The following is a 20,180-nucleotide window of genomic DNA, read 5'->3' on the forward strand; positions in this document are numbered from 1 at the left end:
ATTCGCTAGATATTGATAGGAAACTTTCTAGATATTCAATAGCTAAAGAGGCCCTAAGATGTTATCTGGCAACTTCGACATGTTTTTTGCATCTAGTTGTATACTCTAGTTAGCTTTTCTGCTTCAAAATGGTATATTTGTAGTTTATCGCGTGCTCGTATCGCTCATGACCGACAGTTTCACTTCAGCTGCTTTAATCGCTATAAAACAACCAACGAAAACAACAGGGAGGTAAGAATGTCCCCCGCAAGAGTAACGACGGACGTGGAATTGGCCACTTCTCAGGGTTGATAGACCACGCTAGCCTCCATTTCGTCTCGACGTCCATGTTTTACGGAGCCGCTTAAAGTAGCGTGTGTAGAAAATAAATGTGGAATGGGCGGGTGACCCGTGCGAAGGCAGGGGGCGTTGGCGCAATCGATGAAAGAAGAGCGGCCGCGCTCACATGCTCTAGCTTGAGGGTTCCGTGGCTTCCACGAAAACCGGACGTCTGGGTCCTGACTTCCCTGCTTGATCCGCCACAGCGTCGTCGCAAATGGCGCGCGCCACAAAAGAGGAGGAGAAGAGCTTTTTTCTTCCCCGAAGTAATTGGCTCAGCAGCTACTTCTTTATCCTCGTCGATTGTGCGGGAGTCTTGCACATAAGAAGGACCGTTCATAACACCGAAACAATTAGCTGTGGACCAACAATGCACATGCGGAAACTGAGTGCCACGGGTATGCTTCCACGTTTCCGAGTTGCTGAGTGCAGAAAAAATACCCGAACTATTGTTCACCACAATGTGGATGACAAGCTTTTTGTGCGCAGAATATTTCGGCCCTTACAGCTTGCACTTAAAACAAAGAAAAACTCACGTGCTGCCACTGTCGTCTGTGGGGGGCAGAACACCGCCGCTATCACTTCGCCGTGTACAGTACTGCGGTAAGTCTATAAGCATGCCGCCAGCCTCATTGGAGCGATGCAGCCGTCGTTTCAAATGAAGCACTAGGCCCCATATGGATTCATCACTACCGTGTGAGTGTCTTAGAATGTGAAAGAAATGTTTGCACTTAGGTTGTGTGAACGTGTGTGTTATGGTTTAATTTGAGCCCGCAGTGGAATTAAGCCGTCGTTAAAATGACTCTTGGATCGCTTAGATGTTCCCGAACAATGAATTCAACGGGCCGCGTTTTTTCCCCTACGCGATTCAGAGGCAGCAGCCAATGTTTCATACGCTAACTAGGGAGCAACGTTTTGTGGCGTTAAAGCTTAAAATGTGCGCACTTACCTAACTTACAATAAGAATTCCGCTTCCCCTGTCATCATCACATGCTTGTTCTGGAGGATCTAATGGCATGTTCAAGTCTGCCCTTCGAAATAAAATTTTCTCACTCACTCACTCACTCACTCACTCACTCACTCACTCACTCACTCACTCACTCACTCACTCACTCACTCACTCACTCACTCACTCACTCACTCACTCACTCACTCACTCACTCACTCACTCACTCACTCACTCACTCACTCACTCACTCACTCACTCACTCACTCACTCACTCACTCACTCACTCACTCACTCACTCACTCACTCACTCACTCACTCACTCACTCACTCACTCACTCACTCACTCACTCACTCACTCACTCACTCACTCACTCACTCACTCACTCACTCACTCACTCACTCACTCACTCACTCACTCACTCACTCACTCACTCACTCACTCACTCACTCACTCACTCACTCACTCACTCACTCACTCACTCACTCACTCACTCACTCACTCACTCACTCACTCACTCACTCACTCACTCACTCACAATGTTGAACAAGATTTGTTACTATGAAGGGAGTACTGTATGGGTGAGGATGGATAAAGAACAGCCGGCAGCGTCTTCTGTTGGGCATTTTCAGTGAATGACACGGCGCCTTCTCCCTTATTCTAAAGGCAACCCATAAAACCCTGTTGCATGATGCTGGCACATTGGTCGGTGTTTTATTTGGGACAGGATTAATTGGTTCAATTCATATCGGTAATGACTCTTGATGTTTATTCTTACTATCAGCTATAAAATGCCTTCGTTAAAAGCATCTTCGACCCTGGGCTAACCCTAAACCTAACCTTAAAGGAGACATGAAGAGAAAACGAAAGTTTGTTTTATTCGAAAGATTAGGTGTTTCATAGTACCCCAAGCGCTTTCCCGGAAGGAAATGATGCTTTATTCACTGAGAAATAAGGCAATTTAAGCCAAAATTTTAAATCTCCCGCTAAAATTGCACATTTCGTCACGTGAACAATGGCGTCATACGAGCCGGTCCATGAAACAGATACTTAGTATGTCGACTCCATATAGCACCCACACGCGGTAGTCAGACAGCAACCGGAAATCGTGCCGAAACCGAGACGGCGGCCACTTTAAAAATACTAGTAAAACCTAGTGCACCCGCAGCCCTAGTCATGGAATCGCCTGATCCGGAGAACAAAACTCTCGCCGAGGAGCTCGGGCTTGCATTTAACAGCCTCACACCACTTGAACGCTCATTGCTTCTAAGTGCACGAGCGGCAGGAGTTGTGGGATACGCGGTGGACAGGAAAGCGACCATTCCGCGATAGCCACAACAGACGAACGCCCTGCCGTCGGCACCGCTGCCTCGTCAGCCCCGTCGCGACGGACGAATACAGACTGGTACGTATGTGCCGTATTTTTATTACGGTTAATAATAGTTCAATTTCAGTAGCAGTATCGCTTATGCCAGTTGGCCGGTGTCGTGTATGGAAAGCCGTTCGCGCGAGCTCTCCAGAAAGATACGAGCGTCAATGCGCGGTGTACGGCATTTTTTCCCCCAAGGTCAGAGCGCTTTGACGGCGATTTGACGAAGTCGGCGACGAGCGCCAGCATGTCCCAGGAGTGAGCTCACGTAAGGGTCCGTTCCGTAATCACTTCGTCGGAAATGAAGCGAGCACACTCGTACTTCCTTTAGCTCCCTTTCTCCTCCGTTTGCAAAGTTCACAAAACGTAGCCACTTGCTTCGCCGAGGTTCGTCGTTGGGCAGCACATGAAAGGAGATCTCTTCACCGGCGGGGATGTCGCACACCTTCGACGATTTGCCCCTACTACATGGGCATTTCTAAACGCAGCAACGAAATTTCATTGTAAAGTACTCGAACAAACTGAAGTTTTCAGTGGTTGTAAACTGGAGAGCTCGTAACGACAGCAGCAAGCCAACACCATTCGAAACTTCTGCGACGACTGGCACTATCGCGTCGCTTCTTGCTTTTCCTTACTCCCCTCGTTTCTATTTTTACCTTTGCTGGTTGGCGATATGACGGCCAACCTCATGTCAAGGAATTAAGATACCAAGCAAGGTCGCGGCTGTACGTGCTGGAACGGTTCGTTGGCCCGTAAGAGCCTCGAACCCGAAAATTCGTCTGCGCGACGGCGAGGTGTCGAGCTCGGCCGGCGATAGTTTCATACGCATTGGCGCACACGCTTGCGTGTTCGTTCGGAACTTCAACCGTTTACTCCACCGTTCTTTGTCATAAAAAGAATGTGCAGTATGTTTCACGGGCATATAGCTCACTATGCAAACTGTAAGCCCTGCTTAACATGCGTTTGCTTTTGCCTGCCTCCGCCAATCGCAGAGCATTCTCGAGTGACATCATAGGTTCTGTTGCGGAAAATGAGCTGGTGGGTCGCATGGTCATTTCCTTTTTTCCTAATTATGTAGCTTATTTGAGCGAAGTTTGCGTTATAAGTGGTGTCGTTATGGTTCTAACGAGGCAACCTTTCGAATGAACCAAACTTGCGTTTTCTCTTCATGGCTCCTTTAACCCCAAGAAGGCAAAAAAAAAGACAATTAGTTTTTGTAGCGGCAAGCTAACAAACCTAGTAAAATTGGCGCTAGTGGCGCGAGGCTAAAGAAACCTCAGAGCTGACGGCCCCTCTTCCTTCGACGGAGATTCGGACGTTGCACCTCACATGGATTTCCGTACCTGCCGCGAAAAGTTCCCCATCACTGGCAGGCCCGGATCGTTTTGCCCGCGGCCTTTCACATCTCTCCCGAAATGGCCTACGTTAGCACGCGCTAGAACCCGCGGCGACCGGCTCCGCGAACTCGGCGTCTGTTCTCTCTATCTCTACTTCAAGCACGTACGCACGTGAACTATCGAGGAGAAGATCACGCGAGAGATCACGTCACGAACGCTCGACAGAGTGTTCTCGAAGGTCAAGCTGGCTGACGACGGGTGCTCCTCACGAGGCGCCCGCTCACGTGGGCTGGATATTTTTTCTTGGTATTTTTTTGCGAGCTCCTCATGTGACGCAAGCTCACGCGCAAGCCCGGGCAACACTGGACGCTCTTCACGAGGCGCACGTTCACGTGCGTTCGGCTGGGCTGAGGTATCTGGTAACACTCCACACCATAAAGTCTGCCTGCACAGCTTGAATGGAAAGCGTTTTGACTTCGTCTGCTATTTTTATGAAAGAGTTGCGTAAACATGCACCGTGTTTGCACGCTTTGGTTGTCAGACAACACCACCCTTAGAGTTTCCGGCCAAGTTTCCGGCGTACGGCTTTCTTCGCTGCATGGTACGCCTTAGTCGAGAGTTCGACGGAATGCCGTCTGGTCAGGTAAAGGCATTTATGGTACGCCTTTGCCTACTTGCCTACTTTGCCTACGCCTACTTGCGTTGCTACCGCGCTTGGCGGATGAAGAAACTGGCGGTGTACACGACGTCGGAGGACTTTCCATCACGTTAAACAGCGCGAGTCACTCCTGCAGCTTCTACTAACACCAGGCACACCGAAGGCTTGGCGCGTTATAACAACCTGGTTAGAGCACGTTATTTCAGCGTATTACAATCCTCACGTATACAGACTCAGAAAGTAATTTGAAGTACACCACGAGTCATCATTACAGAATCGTAGAGGGATGCCAACACCGGAAGTGTAGCATTTTGTCGGGAGCCTAGAGAGTGGGCGCAGGCTTCACGTACGTAAGTGTTTCGTGACCAATTGCTCCAGCCGGCTCGCTTCTCTTTCCCTGCTGCTCTTTTTCCACTGCCGCCCAAGCCTGTATTAAACACAGACGTCCGTGAATAAAGTTTCTTGCTCAACATGCCGCCAATCGTTTTGCTAAGCTATGCCCAGCCTGCCGCAAGAGGCTGCAACACTGTTTGTTTCAGAGTTGATTATCCAAGAAATTGTAAGATTGATTTTGATGATTGGTATTTCCTGCCATGTTAAGGCACTTTTATTTAGGGTACGGGAAAAGCAAGAACACATCGCATTTTTTACGTGTGCATGTTGATTCTGTGCATCTCTCAATTTTGTTCACTTCCACAGCTGCATGTTGCTCAAACCATGACCTGTAAAAGATTATGGTTGCCACAGAAACTTTTGATTCCAAACTTTTTAAGCGCTTGGCCCACTGACCTTACTGGGGAATATTTAAACCCATTTAAGCTATAGGTCTTTATCGTTTCACAGGGAATATTAGCTGTATGGGGAAATAAAGGTGGTCCTCATTAAAAAAAAGCGATTTCACCATTTGAAAGAAGAGGGAACTTACGGTAAGTTCTGCTGCAATTAGAAAGGTTTGCGTCGTTGTATCGGATCGTCGGAGACAGTTTTAACAATGCTAATGGTCGTATAATAAAGTGTTTGCTCAAACATCACCTCAGACCTAAGCCGACTTGCGAGAGGCAAACGTGATGGCAAAAAACATCAGTGGCTTCAGCTTCAAAATTTAGCGGGGACTGAAACTGAGATAACAAACAAAACAAAAACAGGACATGTTCCAACGGATCATGATGATACACACCATGAACGATAGTTCTTTAGTGTTCGTAAATTGATTTGCTAGCCATCGGTGCGGCAATTGATTGGAGAGACATCATCCCGTTCCATAAGAAAAACACCAAAGCTGCTGCTTATTCGATGGGCTAGTAGCAGATCTCCGTCCCCCCTTGTCCACTCGTCATGGCTAGTTTGCGCGGGAAGACGAGGTCTACGTATATCCATTGAGCTTATGGCACGCCTTCTTGGGTTGAAAGGGTCCGGAGATTAATGTTTGGATTGCGGGCACGAAGGCAATTGCTGTTTCTTGTGGACCACGGTGGCAGCCCAGGGCAAATAATACTGTCATGTTTGTACAAGGTCGTGTCTTCGTGTTTGTTGGTACTGCGGAAAGCCCACATAATGGCAGTTTTTTTAGCCTCGCGTTCCAGATGATGGGGGTCACGGGGATAAACAGTCTAGCGAAATTGTTTTGGCGCCAGGCCAACCCGCTTGGCGAAATGAGGTCATCAGGGTCAGTGAATTGCATGTGGAAGGAAATGTTTCTTTTTCATCCCGTCATCCGTCCTTCAATTCAATACGTAGATCGCTCGTATAGCTCCTGGTATACCTCTATATGGGTCACCTTGGCCTTACTGCAAACAAGGTGAAACTATATGTAGGTAATTGCAAAATTACCTCATCGTTTATTGTTACCAGCTGAAAAGTATGTGGTGAATGGTTTCACTGAAAATGGCCTCGGTGCCTTGAACTCTCACAAAATTTTGCCCACCTCCCACATACACACCCACGTTCTTGAACACACACACGCCCAAGTACATCCTAGTCATTGAAAGTTTCGCCGTGCTCCCCCCCCCCCCCCCCCCCCCCCATAATTATCTGATTAAGACAGAAACCGTGAGGCTATGAGCCGCATTATTGCACTATGATTTAAAGCTCGGTAAGTGGAAATAAATTGGTCTTCGCATAAAGCAGGTCTTCACGGTGCCCTTGAAGGAGCGCTTTGTTTGCGCTAACTCAGCTGGGTAGAGCTGTCGCTGGCCTGAACCATGACATTTGCAGCAACAAAGTGTTTCAGTTTAAGCCAAACCATGCCTGTTTCAATTTATGCATCCCCAGAAAGTAGAGGTACTTCCCCTCCATGTGCGTGACACATCCACGTCAGCTACAGTGATAGATCCGTCGGTATATCGCGTTGTTCATGCAGTATGCAGCTTTACGCTCCCACGGTTGGTCTTCCGAGCCCTTAATCATCCAGGCCGAGAAACAAAACACGAACGCCGTCTGCTACCGCACCAGCTTGCGCTGAAGCCACTCGTGTCCGGGAAAGCCGTTACCGCGACCCCGTTATTTTCTTCATTTCAACCTCCGGTTTCGTTGTTTGGGTGCGTAGGTGGATGGCAGCTTACATCGGCGGTAGATGACTTGGACAAAATACCCGCACAGAGGAGGCACTTCTCAGCATTCAGCAAGACCATTGATCAAGTGAAAACGTAAAAGTAGAACAGAGGACGGAAAGCTAGAACTTTTTTATAGGTCAGCTATAGCGGAGAACACCAATAGAGAGAAGCTTACGGGAGACAATGTGATAAATGAAATGGCCTACCAGAAACACGTGTATGTCGAAACCTTTAAAAAGCGCAACACTTGAAAAAGCGCGCCTCAAACGAAGGTAACACAGGGCGAGGGCTTATGGTTGTGAAACACTTCTGGTTGTGAAATTGTGAAAATCCCAGTGCGCAAATACACGAGGAATGACTGTAATGTGACTTGAGGGGAACAGCTTTCCCAGAAAGTAGATGGATGCAGCGCAGTGGCTCCTCCCACTCGCGTCACATGCCACCAGAGGGGTCAAACCATTCCCTGTCCTGTCGAGACCTGAGATGCACCGAAGAAACTATAATATCTAGAAGATTCGGAATCGGTAATGGGGCATGGCCAGATAATATGTTACGCTGAGGTGGCTATACCGAATTTGACGCAGCTTTGTTGATTCGGATTGTTACGACATAATAATGTTTGTCGTAGGCACTTAGCCTTTAGTGCAGGCCGTAGTAAGCTTTAAGCGCCTGCATTAACGTCAGGCACATACATTCGCTCAGTATGCCTACAAAAAGCATTAATCGTGCTCGTACGTACCCAACGCCTACTAGCGTTTGCTTCGGTATCTTTTTAATGGCAACCTAGCTATTCACAAATGCCACTACAAAGTAATCTGGCATCTTCCGGGTAATCGAATGACTAATTGATTCACCGATAATGTTCATTCACGGCCATTGGCCGTGATCATCGGCATACTTGCTGAAAGGGGAACTTCAATGGTCACAAATGGAAACCGTCTATTCAAATTTTGCCGAAGCGCTGTACTGATTGCTGATTGCGAAAATGGACGAGTTATCGATTCTCTCTTCAATTAGCAAGTGCAGTCACGTGCAGGGAACTTCTTATAAGGAGGGATATAAAGTGACAAGAATAGTCATCCTGCCTCTTTGCGCTATCGTATCTTAGCCAGCTGAAGGTAACCGTAAGAACAACAGACAGCAAAAAAAAAGGTTGGCGGCCATCATTATCGCTTGAAAAAGAGCGTCGGAAATTTAGACGGAGTATAAAACCACATGCGCTTATGATTGTCTTCTACTTCGTCCAAGTTTTTCGGGCATTTTTAAAGCGATAATAATGGGTACCCAACCAACTCAACGTAAAGCTGTGACGGTGACGACAAAAAAAAATTGAAAGTCGTTTAAAGGGACTCTAAAACACTTCGGATAAACGCTTTCACTTCTTACTTTGTGCCTGGAAGCACTGCGAAGCTATAGTCATCGCTAAGCATGGAGCGGCACTGCGTGATTTGCTCGTCGCAGCAGATCTACCTTCCGTTTCTGCTCTGCTTTTGTGGCGACTTTTTTTTTTAGAGTGACTATCAGATCAGTTTATTTCTTCAACTGAAACGGAGCCGGCCAATAGATGCGACATCGCTGTAATGACGTAATTTGAGGGTTCGAAGGACGCGAACACCGGGAATGAGAGAAAATTTTTGAGCAAGTTTCTAATTTATCTGATGGGGGTAGAGCGGTAATTTTTGGCTGAGGTGTTTTGTGACCCACTATTCTAAGTACAGCCGGTAAAACGCTTGTCTATAACAGCGATTTCAACTTCAACCAGCTACGTCCGAAAACTGCCGAAACATACTCGTTCCAAACATGTCGGAGGCAAAAGCGAAGGGCTAAGACTTCAGAATTCCGCAGTAGTTTTATTCAAATCCCGCTCCGGCAGGGCAGGATAGGGCTGAGAGTACGAACGCTGTGTTATAGACAAGCCTTTTACCGGCTGTACTGGATGGGTTTGTTGGCTACGTTCTGAAAGCATTAAAGATATACAAAAAAAGAAAAAAGTGTTGCAGGGTCCCTTTAAGGTGAACGCGAGTGTTACCGCCAGATGGGCAAGAGCGCCGCATAGTTATTGGTGCTTATCTGTTTTTTTTTTAAATGCAAGTTCAGCCCCAAATTCAGAGTTTACAGGCGCCTATTAAGTTTGGCGTCGTTTACGTGCTGTTTATCGCGACGAGCGCGACGCCTAGAGTATCAGTTGAAGGACCTGGACCTTCGCTTCTCTCAAACCGTTGCGAGACAATAAAGGCGGTCGAGGCGATACATTACGCTTACTTGAGGAGATATGGTCACGTAAGCGGGAACCTGGCTATATAGCATATACGCTCACGCCGTCTCCATGCTGTCATTCATGAGCATCCTGTTCAGCCTCCGCGCTCTCCATTGGCGCATACAATAGCCGCCACTGTGCCTAACCGCTGCTGTTTCCAACACCCCTGGGCGTCTCGTTGCAACGCCCTTTCTTGCTGGAAAGGCCATCTTTTGCTCTGTGAACTTGATTATACAGCGTAGGCATAGCTATAGCACCGGCGTTTATTGCATGTGCGGCACCCTTTTTTGTAGGCGACCTTGCTTGGCAGGCTTAACACTCAGAGTGTACCTTTACACCTAGGGTGCATATTTTCTTGGTCATATCAGATTGATCAAAGACCAGAACGGCGAGCCGTATGAATTCTTTTTTCTTTTTTTTTCGCGCAGACATAATCTCTCATCGAACACATGAGTGCCGATCCCTCAGCGATATAATTAATGCACACCTAAACAGCAAAAGTTGGGTTCTAGCAGGCATGGCAGAGCTGCATCACAATGGTTTGAATAGAGCCAGGCGGATAATTGCTTGCGGGCATATTATATCTTCTACGCCGTTCTTTTAATGCACAATTTAAGTTTTTATATGCAGGTTTGCTTTTACTTATGGTGTAATATCATAAAAATGATGCGCTATATTATCCAATAAGCCTTGCTAATAGCGCTCGCGAGGTAAGAAGCCTTCCTGGAATGTCCATGCTGCGGGTGGTCTATAGCCGCGGGGGCATCCAATCTCGTTAAACGCGGGGAGGGGCCAAATTGGGGAACCACGAGAGATTACCCGCGATCGAAACCTAATTTTGCGTGACCGCAATTCGCCGCGAATCGCCACTTTTCTCCTGCGGAAGAAAGCGAAGAGAAAAATCTGAGCGGGAAGCCCGGAAGGCTCAGCGGCAATGGACCAACCATTAGTCTTCCCAGCTGCCTTACTCGTGCGATCAACATGGCTGACGTCCATGAATTACGGCAGCAATTGGCTAGCTGCCCACTCAAAACAATCAAAGATCGAGCGGCGACAAATGTTTATACGCAAGAAAACTTGTTCAGAGATAAAAGGCGGCTTACGTTAAGTGCAGCGCCAACCCATCTTATAACAACAACGCAGTCTACGCAAACTCCCTGCAGAGTTACGTTCAGTTCGTTGGTCTTCCACTGCACGACTAAAGCGGTTTCAAGGTAGATTTAGCACTGTCGCAATGGTTCTGGTCATCGGTCCAATATTAAAAAAAATAAATTTGTGTGAGAGGTAATAGATTCGGGCTGCTGATGGCCGTGAAAAGTGTACAAGCGTCACTTAGCCCGATTCGGGGTGACGTAGCTACGAAGCTGACTTCAATTTCCGATCTGCGTTGACGCATATCCTATACGAGCAACTTAGCTTCCTGTAGCTTAATGGCCAGGTACAACGACGTGTCTAACTATAATGATTAGGTGTTGTACTTCACATCTCACACAAAGATAAATGATCTATTCAAAATTTTTCGATGAAAAGCGTTGTGCACATCGTCATCTGCGGTCCGCGCCCCGGACGTGCGCCAGATTTCATGGCGTGGATACAAGGTCCACATCATGGCCCCCTGCTCCGATTCCTTCGGGAATCCGGAGTGTATCTGTACATTTAATTTCCCCTTATGCCGAATAGCAAACTTCCGCAATAAAAAAAAACCACAATAAAGAGATTGGTCTTATTTTTAAACAAGTTTGTCAACCGGGTTTTAGCAGCTCTCCAGCCCTGTTCAGCGGGGCTTTAGAAATGCCGCCAGGCCCACAAGCGATAGCTCAACTTGGGCAGTATTCAAGATACGTAATTAAGATGAAGTCGCATAATCATGAAGCTTGCCACAGAGCTCTAGCTCTGCAATACAGAAATACCAACCTCACTCCATCGCATTTCAGATAAGCGAGTCAACGTCACCGGGACTGGTGACTGCATTCTTAATCGGCGCCAGAGAATTGTGACATAATGTCGGAGCCACGCCAGGAGCTAAATAAAATGATACATGCTGCACGCGTGACCTTCGTCATGCTGCCCCTCTATGACACAGTACAGGTCGGACCTTTCCGTGTAAGCCGTTGTCGAAGTCTGTGCCCTCACATATTGCAACTAATTATAGACGGTATTCGTTGAAAAGTTTAGCGGTCAATTTCTTTCCTTGGAAACACTGGAAACGGCCACAGACATGGCCGATGCGTCACGGGCACGGCGCAGCCTGGGCCACTGCGGCCGCACGCCGAAGAAAAAAAAGACACCGGCGTGCGTCATCTGCTCCGTTCCAATCTGATTCTAAACTGTGGCGCCAACAGAGATGTTATTAATCGCACTCACAGTGAACTCGACGCAATACTTTGTGTTCGGCGAAGAGTTCATAGCGTGAAACACAGTCTTGTGTTTCACAGTCGTGCTTAGCACGGACAAGTGCCGCCATCCTGCGGAGCCTGACGTAACGAGTGACGGCGCACTCACATGGTTGCATGGAGGAGAAGAGGGGTGCCTGATCTGCGGGCCGTGCGCACAAAGTCGCCTAGCAATAGACGCTTGGCCACAGATATGGCGGCGCACACTTGGTTGCCTGCATGCATTCCACGCCATTGAATACCGAGGATAAGAAAGATGTCGAAGCTCTCTCTCAAGCAGCTTTGTAGCCGAACGTGTTGCTGTTACTGCGAAACCCGTTGTAGTGAGACATAAAACGATCACTTGATTGCATGTTAGCCAGTAGCCTCATCTCCGTCAGTGCATCAATGCAGAGAAGATAGTCTGGTCTTGTTCTTATACCGCGAAATGAAAAGAGTTAACTGACGCTGAGGATAGTAACAATAACATGCATGGAAACGGACAAGCTGCGCTCAGTCAGGCCACTACAATTACACCATGACAAGCTTCCTTGAGGAGCACTTAAATTACCTTCCACTCTGCGTCAAACACTCACGCAACTGGCTGCTTTTTATTTTTATTTCGCCAACGAGAAAACAAACTTAGCCTCCGTTTGCTCCAGATACTAGAAATAAAATCCGTGCGCGAATGGGCAAGGTAAAATATACTAAATAACTTCGGCGCTGAATCTACGCCCCACGCAACTATAAAGTATAAAGTGCTGTGATGACCTAAAACTGAAGGGCGGCAACTATTTAACCACAGCCGCTGAGGACTTGTACTCAAGAAAAAGTAAACACTTCCCATCTGAGAAAGAACGTAGTTCCAGAATGGCCGCGGGTAATGGGTTCTACTGTATTGGAGTTGCTTGTTTGCTTTCCCGAACGTCGTTTGGAGGCACTCCTTAGGGAGATTTGCGGAGCTGCACAGAACGATTCGTGAATTTCTCTTGCTGAAGGCAGTGTTATTGCCCATTGTTGACGCTGGGCTTAGCTCTGCGATTTCTAGTTTGCTCTTAGCGCAACTTCTTCATTTGATTGGGCAAAGTTTCACGGGCTGTTTTTTTCTAACGATCTTTTTTCCTGTTTTGAAATGGCATGAGCCGCAGTCAGCCATCTGTTAGCTGAAAAACGTCGCGGGCGAGAGCCCACTTCGTGTTCGATGTAACATTACGTTGTCCTCCGAATGTGGGAAGTTTCTTGCCGGAATTTTTTGGTAGCGTGAGAAATGTTTGTTAGAGCAGCAGAATCCAAAACTAACAAAAGCATAACACAGAACACGACTGTCCATATGAAAAACCCAAAATGATGGAAATTTTTACATTAGGGCGCGGTTACCATACTTGTGTTTCAAGATGCAGTTTGCTCCATTTTGCTCTTGTTTCCCTGCGGGAACGGATGTAGGCCAGAAAAGTTACTTTTGTCACGTGTCTGTCTGTCGGTTTGTCTGCCACCCACTCAACCTGCCCTCTCGCTCGCTCGCTCGCTCGCTCGCCCGCCCGCCCGCCCGCCCGCCTGCCCGCCCGCCCCCTCACTCACTCACTCACTCACTCACTCACTCACTCACTCACTCACTCACTCACTCACTCACTCACTCACTCACACACACACTCACACACACACACACACTCACACACACACACTCACACACACACACACTCACACACACACACTCATACACACACACACACACACTCTCACACACACACTCTCACACACACACTCTCACACACACGCTCTCACACACACACTCTCACACACACACTCTCACACACACTCTCACACACTCTCACTCACTCACTCACTCACTCACTCACTCACTCACTCACTCACTCACTCACTCACTCACTCACTCACTCACTCACTCACTCACTCACTCACTCACTCACTCACTCACTCACTCACTCACTCACTCACTCACTCACTCACTCACTCACTCACTCGCTCACTCGATTTACTTGCACCCGGGGAGGGAAACTGGCCGCGTAACTGCTTTCTCAATTGCAAATAAACTGCTTCAATGATTCCTACATGTCCACATAATTCAGCCCAAAGAAAATATCAGCCATATTTGAGCGAAATAATGAGTACATAAGCGAGAATTACAGCTTTCTTTTAATTGGGACTACAGTTTATTTGTTTTTACGTCTGCCAAACAAAAACAGAAAAAACAACCCTCTGGAACCCTGCTTCGACAAGAGGAGAGAAATAGCAAACTGAAGCAAAAGATGTGCTGTTCCTACGAGGAAAAAAACAGTAGCTAAAGAAACAGGCAGACGCTGTCGATCCGTTGAAACATCGGAAGATTAACTCGAACTGAGTAAACCTTTGCTGTATTCATCACGCGATGATGAGATGGGAGAGAAAGAGCGTGAGGGGTAGGGTAGCTGTAAATGAGGCAGAGTTGCGTGGCAGGTGCTGCGGAAAACTTATTTCAAAGACATTTGCAGCGAAGCAAGTTGATTCTTCACTAGAATTTTCAGCTATCACCTCCTTTTAGCAGACCCGCGCATGTTGCTGTCGTTACACCTTCCAGCCCGCGTAGTTTGCGCCAACCGCCGTCACAGACTGAAATTTACGGTGGAGGATTGAGTATATCACTCAGTTTCTTTATTCTATGTCGTCCAGGCGCTAGTGCAGAGCCGTTGTGGCACCTCAGCAACGTTTTGTGTCTGTTTCGCTACATGTGGGGCGGGGCCCTGCATGCATGCGTAATTGTCCGTACACTTTTGTGCGGCGAATGGTGCCTGCAACGACACCCATTTTATTCATCATGCATGTAACCATCGCATTGTTTTTTCGGCTTTCCTTTTCTTACGTTTTTTAAGTCCTTACTAGACGATTGCCGTTATGGATTCGCTTGAATGCGACCTCCTGTCGCGTAAAAAAAAAGTTAAGCAGCAGTCGTATGGAGGAGATGTGCACGACAACATAGGTTTTTCTTCGATTTGTTTTCGTGAAAGAACTCATTCATGTCCGCGGCAGAATGACGTCGCACGATATTTGTTTCTCTACGCAATCTTGCGCGTTTTTCATTTTTTTGAAGTTTCTGGCGCATTATGCAGACAATTCCTGCTTCTTTATTCATGTAAATGTCTGGAATATCTAAAATGCTAGCGAAAACCAGCCTGACAGTTTTTCTATGACGCGAACTTCCCCGCTCGGGCATTCATTCTGACCTTTCGTATGAAAGCAGGGGAAAATCTCGTTTCCGCCCCGGTAGTTCCAAGAAGGAATTCCACACCAACAGCTTGCATCTGGGAGTCCCCGTGTTAAGAAAATCCCCTCCGCGTGTAAAGCCCCGGCAAACCTCTTTCGTGCCCAACCCCATATATGTGTCTTCTCGAGTCCCGTTGTCAGGGGTGTTTATTCTTCAGTTTTGGTTACCGGCAGACACCTTTATCCCTGTTGTTCCGCAAACCGGACTAGCGCAAGGCAGAGTGATCCGCGGGCGTTGGAAATTCCTTGCGACAGGAATGGATGAAACCTTGACAGAAAGCAGTTTATATTCACCACCACTTGTGTTCCGCAATATACTTATCGATCGGATACCATCACCCCGCGACTTAGAGTGTCTGCCGCGTTTTCAGTTTTACATGATTTTGTATTTATTTTTATACAAACGATCTCTTTGGTCCTCGGAGCTTGTATAACCTTAGGCTCGTTTTCAAGTAAAAAGACAATGCAGCATTTAGAACATGTGGGCTACCGCGCAACAATACCGAAAATAATGAAACCGCCTTCCCACTGCCATAGAGAATTCTGCCACCTGGTGCAACCACAGCCCTATGCAGTATAAGCTGCTACAGTAAAAACTGAGCAAGTTTTCTTTGCTGGGGCGATGACGGGATAGGTTAGAGATCATTTGTCCGCTGACTTTGATGTAAAGCCTTGATGAATGACCAGAAGTACTTGTCTTGGACGCCGCCAATGTACACATTTCACATTCCATCTCGTACAAGAAAGAAATATACAGCGTTTTATGCACTCGCAGCTTCTTAGTTTCTCTTGTTATTGTTCTTGTTTAAATTCGTTCCTTGTGCCACCATAAAAAGTTTCTGTGTATAGAAACCGACACGCTTGTTCAGAAAGTTTGAAAGGGTTGAAGTTCTTCCTTCGGGCTCTATTTGCCAGGCTGCAGAGGCAAATAAAACAGAAATGTGTGCTTTTTTGCAACTATGTTGGTTTGGCTCTCATTGGGAAGATTACGCTCCCGGGAGTCTCACTTCCGCTTCCGGCCGCCGCTGCTTCCGACCGTTGGCGCGAGTCGCTGGGTGATGGTTACTTTTTCTTCCGAGCTTTAATCCTGTTTTTTTTTTTTGGTACTTGTGTTCATCCCCTGGGACTTCTCTGTTGCTTCCCAACCGAGGTCAGAGATGAGACGTCTTCTCCTACATCCCTTACAAAATACCAAGGGAGTGGCAGACAGGCGTTCGTTCTGAAAAAGGATTTATTGGGACATTTTTTCTTCGTTGAGACAGCAAACAAATCTACGGATCCCGTAAACGAAGGAAATGAAATACAGGAAGTTTTTGGCGCTTGGCCAGCAAAATGTCCGGTCTTCGATCTCACTCGTCGGGACAGGAACACGGGCATAAAGAGACACGAAGAAGAATAACAGCGTAGAGGTAGAAGGCAACATAGGTTAACTCCCACGAACACACAAGGTCGTCCACCCAGAAGTATGAACAGACATGAATCAATCAATTTCAATCAATTTTATTTGACAACTGCAATTCATACAGGAGCCAGGGGGCAGACAAAAAGTCTGCGATACGCGGCTTGACAATGGTCTGGGCCCCCTTAATGGTAACACATTGCTGCATCAAGTAGCAAGATAGAAAGAGAGAGAGAGAGAGAGAGAGAGAGAGAGAGAGAGAGAGAGAGAGATAGAGAGAGAGAGAGAGAGAGAGAGAGAGAGAGAGAGAGAGAGATAGAGAGAGAGAGAGAGATAAAACAGAACACAGAAAGAATAAAGAAATAAAAAGAAAGGAAATGGCAACAAGAATTGTTTCAACTCGGTTATTATACAATGTGTAGAACAAGTGAATGGGGCAATGCACTACCGGAGCACTGCAAAATTGTTTTAACACATTTTGTACATAATCCTAATCAGGCGAATTTAAATTATAGTGCACTATAACACATCGCAAAATTGCATTAGCAAAAATACAGGTGAAGTTCCTACAGGTAACGGTTAAGTTTTACGTTCAAAGTTGTAGCGAATTTAGTAACGATGGTAACGCGTAGCTCAACATCTGGGTGCCAAAAGTAGTACGTGCGTGCAGTATGTACCAAGTTTCATTATGGCGTGTCTCCTAACGGGGATGGTTTCGAGCTAGGTTAGATAGTTTCGAGATGAAAATGTTATGTTTTATTACAAGAATATGTCTTTTCCTAAGTATATAGGTATATAAATCCGGAGCAGTGCGAATACCCAATTTCTGGAAAAGCAGTTTTGTGTGAGCATCATATGATGAATTGCAGATAGTGCGTACGGCTTTCTTTTGTAATAAGTGTAGTTTATTACTATTTGACGTAGTAGTATTCCCCCAGACCAGCAAGCAGTAGTTGAGGTCCGAAAGAAAAAGAGAATTGTAAATAAGCACCTTTATATTTGAGGGTAGTATGAAGCGCAACTTGGTGAGTGCCCCGAGAGTTCGCGATAGTGTGTTAGCGAGCGGATCGACGTGCTTATTCCACATTAAGTGTTCGTCAAAGATCACTCCAAGACTTCGAAATGTAGTGACGATTTCTACGGCAGACGTTCCAATCGTAAGGCCAACATTAACACTCACAGTCTGGTTTTTTGGTTTGAAGAGTACCGCCTTGGTTTTATTAGTGTTAATAGTTGGGGAGTTGAACGCGCTCAACTTGTTTAGTTTATTTAATACATCGTTAGCATAAACAATAAGACTAGTAGCGTCGTTCAGCGTCATTTAGGATTGAAGTTTTCAGAAAACGAACCCGTAACTTCTTAGCCGAATCAAAAATACGTACAGAAATGTAGCAAGGTATTGCGGTTATTTAACTCACGACACCTTCCGCGCCCGCCCTGACAACTTATCACAACCTTTTCGACCGATGGGATGATTCGACTAGCAAAGCAATCAACCGAGCCAAGCCTTCGGCATGGCTGGCACGCTAGCAAGGGAGCCCGCGGTTTTTAATGGCCAAGCTTCTGTGGCATATACATGCTGGCATGGTAGTGAGCGGGCACGTTTATAAGCACTCCCGCTACAAAAAGCTTTTATGTATAAGAGATCAATTAACCTGCGTCACTATCTGCCTAATTTGACAGGTAATAGCACTTTGGTTATGGTGTGTACGACATAATTTTGTGAGCAAAATATTTGTGGCTTTTGTGCTGCTTGGCGTAATGCAGGAGTTCTTTATATCCGGGTGAGTTGGCAATTTGCATTTCCAAGTTTTTTAGGGCATTATTTAGGCGACCACATCACGCACTAACACAGCTAAATTGCGCAAATCGTTTTCTGCGAGATCTGCAAAGGACGTCTAGGTTTTCACTAACTTGCAGCGCTCTTTCAAGATGACCGAACTCACTCAAATTTTGCATGAACAAGCTCTAGCCCACGCCCGACGATATGCAGTCAAAGCTGCTTATAACGAACAGGAAAATGCCGCGAAAAGTGGTCTTTATATCAGTAGTTCGTTATATATGGACTCGGCCTTTAAAGCGCGCGCAAATGAGCGAATATGTCGAACAAGCCCTGCGGTCCCAAGTTGAGCCTTTTCGCTTCATAAAGGGACACCCGCTGCTTGCTTACAACGAAATCAACTGTGCTTGCGTCAAACGTGCCGGTACCGCCACAATGCTCGCGAAGAAATTCTCAAGTCAAAATCTCCACTGGCCGTTATGGCTTCGATAGCTATCGGCCGCGGGAGGCTGAGCGTATCGGGAGCTGCGTCGCTTCGGCCGGAAAAGAGAGTTCGAAAGTTTGAATGTCATCATGCTTCGTTATCAGCAACTGTGCAAACAAAGTGTCGGCGAACAGCCACTTCCAGATGGCAGCTAGTAACCACCGGCACTTTTTGCAGCGCGCGGTGCGCGTTCGCGTCGACTCAGGCTGCGTGAAGATCGACACCGGCAATAGCAACGTCTGAGCGGCAGTTCATACGGAGTTCGGATCTCAAAAGTTATGCTTTCGTTGGTTGACCGCCAGCTGGCTGACCGCCAGGCTTTGTGCTGCTCCTTTTTTTGTGTTCCTCACTGCCATTCTGCCTCCGGAGGAATGTCTGGAAAGGAGTGACCTCGGTCGCGGCGTCCGAATTGCGGGCGGTGTTCGCCGATATCGGGTGTTTTCGTCGCAATTAAACTGAAGTGTTGAGCGCGCCAGCACGCCGCCTCTCTCATGCTTTTAGGGCTGTTTTGATCTTTTACTTCGTGTGCGCGATATTTTCACCGTGACCATATCGGAAAAGCTCGTTGTAAAAGTAGGACGCTCTGAAAAACGTTTGGTGTGTCTTAAACGCAGTTTCATTGGGTAGCATAAGAGAGTCGTAAGTACACCGAAATATGGTCGTTATAACCGATAGATCATTATACGTGGGTTCGACTGTAGTTACACTTCTTCGTACTCGTACCGGCGTTACAGTTATATCCGGTCGTGCTCGGATTAACCATTTCAACGCAATACACCAGCAGTCAGGTGCGCTCCCTGATTGTTTTTCACGTCATTCTAGTGGCCCCGCTGAAGGGGCGGTGTCGGTCGAATTTGTGTAATAGATTTTATAATACAGGTATATCTCTTTCACATGGCTGTTGGCATGTTAATTTCCTGTCAGCTTGCTTTTATTATGTCTTCGTGTTTAATAGCACGTGTTAAGGCAACTTCCATGATATTCTTTAAGTGTTATTGCAAGGTCATCGGTATAGACGCTGAGGTGAGGAAGCTCCTGCTTCCTCATGACAGAGCACAGAGCGACAGAGCACAGGACACCACCCTGGTACAGAGGTCACAAGGCACATATTTTTGTCATCAGGAGAATACAAGTATTGCAATACCGCCTTTGTTATTGGCGGGCGTCTTAAATGTCACGATATGTAGCATCATCAGCAACTTGTCTTACATCAGGGTGGCGGCGAAACAGGGTGACGGCGAGACGGGACTACCGGTCACCAACCTGCAACCACTCATCAGGGCTTCGTCTAAACCTTATTCGCACCCTGACGTTCTACAAATGGAGATGCCGTTCCCTCAAGTACAGTGCCACAGAGCTTGGGGGACTTTTCCGGACAACAGATCAGCCCCTCGCACTCCTGCTTCAGGAAACGAGAGGTACGACCCCAGAAATTGCAGGTTATATCAG

Source organism: Haemaphysalis longicornis, unplaced genomic scaffold (assembly GCF_048455015.1).
Source record: "Haemaphysalis longicornis isolate Haplotype H1 unplaced genomic scaffold, Haemaphysalis longicornis Haplotype H1 scaffold_7, whole genome shotgun sequence".
NCBI lineage: Eukaryota > Metazoa > Arthropoda > Arachnida > Ixodida > Ixodidae > Haemaphysalis > Haemaphysalis longicornis.